Source organism: Myotis myotis, unplaced genomic scaffold (genome assembly GCF_014108235.1).
Source record: "Myotis myotis isolate mMyoMyo1 unplaced genomic scaffold, mMyoMyo1.p scaffold_m19_p_16, whole genome shotgun sequence".
Classification (NCBI taxonomy): domain Eukaryota; kingdom Metazoa; phylum Chordata; class Mammalia; order Chiroptera; family Vespertilionidae; genus Myotis; species Myotis myotis.
Window position 1 is genome coordinate 2,898,520 of NW_023416320.1, and position 6,000 is coordinate 2,904,519.

Sequence of the window (6,000 nt, forward strand, 5' to 3'; positions counted from 1 at the left end):
CTGGCCCCGCGGCCAGCTGCCTCCCTGGACACTTATCTCCCCACTGCCTCTGTCCTGCCCCCTCTCGGCCACCACGGCCTCCAGCTGTGCCGTCACCCCCAGCGGGTGTCCTCTCTGGGACTCTCTGTCCTGTGGTTTCCTTCCTTGTGTCTCCTCTGAGCGCCCAGGAGACCCTAGGACCCACGGGGTGTCTTCAGAAACCATCTGAGAGGGAAACGGGGTCAGGGAAAGGTGGGGGCTGAGCGGGGCCCTGGGACCTGGTGCACAGGAGGTGTGTGCAGGGTGGGGCGGGGTGACAGTCTGCATTTCCCCAGGCGCAAGGCCAGGGCATCACACAGCCTGACTTATTCCCATTGTTCTTGGCAATTTATTATTACCCCATTTTACAGATGGGAAAACTGAGGCCCAAGGTCTCCCAGCTGGTACCTAACAAAGTGGGGGTTCAGTGCAGGCCAGCCTCACCCCAAAGCCCTTGCTTTCCCCTCTACCTGCCCAGGTAGAGGTGCCCACCTGTGCCCGAGGCTGACGGCTGAGGTGTGCTCCTGTCCGAGTCAGCTGTGAATCAAGAACTGAGTAGCAGGCAGGGGAGCCCGTTAGGAGGAGCACATGTATGGACTGGGACACGAGGGACATTAACCTTGACCCCTTTAGATGGTCCCTCACTCTTACTTGGGCCCCAGGCCCAGCCAGGCGGGAGGCGGAGGACGGCGCAGACCGCTGCCCACGCTCTGCCCGCCGGAGAGCTGGTGGCTCAGCCGAGCGGCCTCTGTGCCCTGGTGGGCGTGTCCCACGTTTTGTGGCTCAGTAGCCCCGGGAACTGGCGTCCTGCCGCTGCCCCGCTGCCCCGGGTGGGCTTCCTGAGACAGATAACTGATAAGCAAATGGGCTGTGAACGGGGCTGGAGCCTCCAGGCGCCTGGTCCTGGAAGCTTCTGGAATCTTCTGAGCATCTGGCCCTGGTCAAGGAGCTTTGTGTCTGGCATGGGAATGCCCTGGCCCGGCTCTGCTCCTGACATCCCCCCCCCCCCCCCCCGCAGCCCCTCTGGAATGTTTACAGCTGTGCCGGGAGGGCTGGTGGGGGCAGCACCAAGAGGCCCAGGCCGAGGGCGAGCGAACAGCTGGGTCAGGGCCCTGAGCAGGGGAGGGAGACCCCAGCCCAACAGAGACGGCGGGCGGTGCCGCCTGGTCTGACTCTTGCCCACAGTCCCTGGCAGGCGGCAGGCATCTCCTGAAGGGGACACGGGCTCTGCTCCCCTCAGACCCCTTGAGCGCCCATGCGAAGGCGTCCTGAGCGCTTCCACCCGCTGAGCCTGCGGGGCGTGGGCTCCCCACTCAGAGACAATGGGGTGTCGGGGTTTCCAGACCAGGGCCGGGTCCTGCAGGGCGCTGCCTGCCCCGGGAAGCCTGACACAGACGGGGGTTGAGGGGGTGGGGGGGGGGGGCTTCCCGCATTCTTCTTTCAAAAACGATTCGCGTCCAACTTCCAGGAAACCCTCATCTCAGGGGCCCCTGGGTACATGTCACCGAGTTTTGAGGACGCGCGTGCAGCTGGGACGCCTGTCACCATGGCCTCCCGGGTTCTCCCAGCTCCGAGGGAAGCCGCAGCTCATGCCCGTTTGCGTCTGGAGGCCTGGACTCCACGCGGCGTTGGTCCGGCTTCGCTCGTGGTGGGGAGGAGCCGAGGCAGCTGGCGTCCAGCTGGGGGAGCGGGAGGGACACGGTGGACATGACGGTGCGTCCACGGAAGCAGCTCACTGATGAGCGCAGGGCAGCGGGGGCCCCTCCAGCAGAGCGGAGTGAGCAGGAGCCAGGCCGCCAGCCAGCACCCCGCTGTGCGCGAGACGGGGGTACACAGCGCGCTCCCAGCTGCACGTTCATGCACATGTTCAAGGGCACACGCTAGAGAGGCTGCCATGGGGGAGGGAGAGGAGGGGCAGGACAGGGGAGGAGAGGGAACAACATGGTCCCAGGGAGGCGGTTGGAACGCATTAGAGAGAGAGCCCTGGCCAGGAAAATCCCGCCTGCCTCCCCGTGTGCACCCCGGGCAGCAGCACACATTTAAGAGAAATAGGAGGAGGAGGAGGAGGAGGAGGAGGAGAGGGTGCCAGGGCCCTTCAGGCAGCTGCCTGTGCGAGAAGAACCCACGTGGGGAGCAGCCCGGCGCCCTTTCCCGTTCAGCTTGACAGCTGCCCAGCCGCCGGGGACACTGCTCAGCAATCAAAAGGGCAGCGTAGGAACTGGCCCAGGCTACGGTCCGGGGAGGACAGGGCCCCCGGCTGGTGTGGGAGGAACTAACGGGGCCTGAAGACCCGGCTCCTGCTCTGACTTGAGGGCCATTTTTTAAGAATATATTTTTATTGATTTCAGAGAGGAAGGAAGAGAGAGAGAGAAACATCAATGATGAGAGAGTCTCATAGATCAGCTGCCTCCTGCACTCCCCTACTGGGGATGGAGCCCACAACCCAGGCCTGTGCCCCGACAGGAATTGAACTGTCAACGTGGAACCACTGGGCCACACCGGCCGGGCTTGAGGGCTATTTCTACTTGTGCATCTGCCTGTGTACGAGCCACACGGAAGAGCTCAAATACCCCCGCTTATGGGGTCTTGGAGCGAGTCTTCACTGCTCAGGGCGCCCTGTTCCTTTCTGTGACATGGGGGCACGGAGCTCCTCCCGCGGGCGGTGGCGTCCATGCGGCCACAAGCTTGTGGTCTTGCCCGTGCAGCCAGGGCCTGGCGCCGAGGTCGGGTGCCTCCCTTAGGGCCCAGGCCACGGGCAGTCATTTCTGCAGCACGCCCGGCACTGCCTCAGGTGAGGCCCCTCTCTGGGCCTCCGTTTCCTGTCATGTACAATGAGGGGTTGGGCCCTAGCCAGTTTGGCTCAGCAGATAGAGCATCAGCCTGCGGACCACAGGGTCCCAGGTTCGATTCCTGGTCAGGGCACATGCCCGGGTTTCGGGCTCCATCCCCACCCAGTAGGGGGTGTGCAGGAGGCAGCAATCAATGATTCTTTCTCATCATTGAAGTTTCTATCTCTCTCTCCCTCTCCCTTCCTCTCTGAAATCAATAAAAATATATTTTAAAACATAAATAAATAAAATGAGGGGTTGGAAATGTCTGCCCCGGACTTACCTTACCACCTCAGCTCCTTCCTCGGGACGAGGGAGGAGGGACAGCCCCCTTGCCCGCGGGCCCGCTGGCCCTCAGCCCCTGGCGGGATGGCACTGAGTCCTTTTGCCTTGAAGGCCCCGGGGCAGGCTGGGCTCTGCGTGGGCGGCCTGGCCAGGGCGGGGGCCTGGTCCCGCTGTCCCGGCCTGGGCGCCTCCCTCAGGCACAATGTGCCCTGTCTTCTCTGCAGATCTGGGTTAGATACACCGTCTGCTGTTCCCTTTCCCCGTATTCTGTAGGCGTCTCAGCCAATCCCGCCCCAGAGAAAGCTGCCAGGTCAAGGGGACCTGGTCACTTTCAACAAATTGAGCACAATGTGCTGTTCCCCCGGACACACAGCCAGGCTGGTTTCCAGCACAGCTCACCTCGGCCCACATGCGGGGCAGATGCTCAGCGCGGGGCGAGCGGGGCTGGGGGGAGTGAGGGGGGACGTCCCTGTGAGACCACGGACGCTCGCTGGTGCTCCACACAGGCCCCTCGACCTTCCAGTTCTCCCTCTGTCAACGGCAACGACTAAGAACAGCGCGGGAGGGGCTCCTGTGAGGGTTAGAAGAGAACATTTAGAAAGATCTGGACGAATGTCAGGCGCATGGAGCCATGCTGGCTATTAAACATACATACGTCAGCCAGGAAGGGAGAGGGAGAGAGAGAAACATCAACGATGAGAGGGAATCACTGATCGGCTGCCTCCTGCCCGCCCCACACCGGGGATGGAGCCCGCAACCCGGGCCTGTGCCCTGACCGGGAATCCAACCGTGACCTCCTGGGTCATAGGTCGACACTCAGCCACCGAGCCACGCCGGCTGGGCAACGTTGGCTATTTTAATACCAATTTATGTGTATGTGTGTGCAGGGGAGTGTATATATATGTATGTAAATACATAATTTGTCTTTCTTTAAAAATAATATTTGCTTAGCAAAGAAACGTTGTGAAGAGGGAACTCAAAAGCTGTAGAAAGATGTGCTCCCAGAGATAAGCTCTGTCACCGTTTTGAATGACTTTAGGCACTTTTTAGACACTGTGTTACGTGCATATTTAGAAGCCGAGGTCATGCTGCTTTACCCATGTGTTCTTGACGTTTTAGATGACACAGTTTTGTGCCTGCAGCGTTCTGGGAGGGCCTGGTTGGAAATGGCTGCCTGCTGCCCCTGGTGGGGACCCCGTGAGACTCATGAGAGCAACCCCCCATCCTTGGGCACTGCGCTTGTTTGAGGTCTCCCCACTCTAGAAGTGCAGGCTCAGGACTGAACCCAGGAAAACTGCATTACCCATGATGCCCTCCTATGGGCCAGACTTCAACAGCTGTCCATCACCTCTGCCACCCGTGGATCCGCATCCATCTCCCTCCAGGGGCCGCCTGCCTGCACCCACTGGGGAGCCACACATGCCTACTCCTCCCCCACGTGCCTGCCCTGCCCGGATGGAGGGGAGGAGGGGGGAGTTAGGGACAAGGGGGGCGAGGGAAGGTGCCAAGTAAACATGGGCAAAAAGAATGCTATTTGCTGAGATTTTTTTTTTTTTTGTCTTTCAGGGTTTGGCCCAGAGCTTCAAAGCCCGGGTTCAGAAGTTTCTCTGTTTTTGTTTGCCCGAGTAGGAGAAGCCCAGTGTTGCTGGGGTCCAACCCCAGCGGGTCCAGGGGTCCCCAAAGGTGTGGATGGAGTTGGCGAAGAAGGAATGACACAGAGTCAGTGTTCAGTTGATCAGCAGCCTAGCCAGGATCTCCAGCCAGGATCTCCAGCCAAGTTCTGGTCTGGATCTCCAGCGAAGTTCTGCTTCAGATCTCCAGCCAGGTTCTGTGTCCATGTTCTCTTGCTAGGTTCTCCAGCCAGGTTCAGTCCAGGTTCTCCAGCCAGGTTCAGTCACCAGGTTCTAGTCAGGTTCTCTTGCCCATTTCTGTAGTCAGGTTCAGTCCAGGATCTTTTGCCATGTTCTCTCCAGCGAAGTTCTTCTGTCTCTAGTTCTGTTTCTTGCTGTCTTATTGCATCTGTATTTATACCAGTTGATTCAATCCTATCAATCTCTATTACAAAGGTTAGGGCGTTTCTTATCTTCATTCCAGGGAGTAAAGATTATGTAGCTTAAGCATGATTGTTCCTAGTTAAAGTGATTAATTACCCACCTGGCACTAGTTAAGAGGTTTTATTCCCACCTTAACTTCAGGGGAAAATCCCTACCTGGGGAAACAACCTTTCTCAGAGAGGAGACCTTGGTTAAAACACATAGTGCCAAGAAGGTGAGCAAACATATTAAGAACAGTATGCCATATGTGCCAGGTCCCTTGAAACAGCAAGCATGGACCGGCTCCCGGCACAGTGTCCTGTTTCCGAACCCATTTACTCACCATCTCAGAAAATGCCGCGAGCGGCCGGGAAGGGCTCAAGGTCCAGGCAGGATGTGTGCTGGACGGAGCCTCTCCCTGCCGTGCAGAGCCTGTCCTGAAATGACTTTCCCCAGTCCAGGTGCTGGTGGAGGTCAAAGCATCCAACCTCCCCAGGAGCCGCCTCCTCCAGGGCCCGCTCCCAGCTGCCAGAGTTATGGGCCTCACACAGAAACCTGACCATTGCCTGCCCTTTCTTAGGGTCCACACAGTTTTCTTTTTGGCCTCAAAGTCTGACCGAATTCCTGAAGCGTTGGGCCTACTCTGAATGCCTTGTCTCCTAACCCCGGGACCCCCTAACTTCTGGAGCCCTCCCTTCCATCTCTCCTGTCCGTCTTTTCCTCCAGACCTGGCTCATCCTGTCCTCTTGCCCAGAAGATACATCCTTGATCTTATCTTCTTTCATGAGCCCCTTCACCTGGCTGCCCCCCAAATACTAATCGGGGTGGGCGGTGGG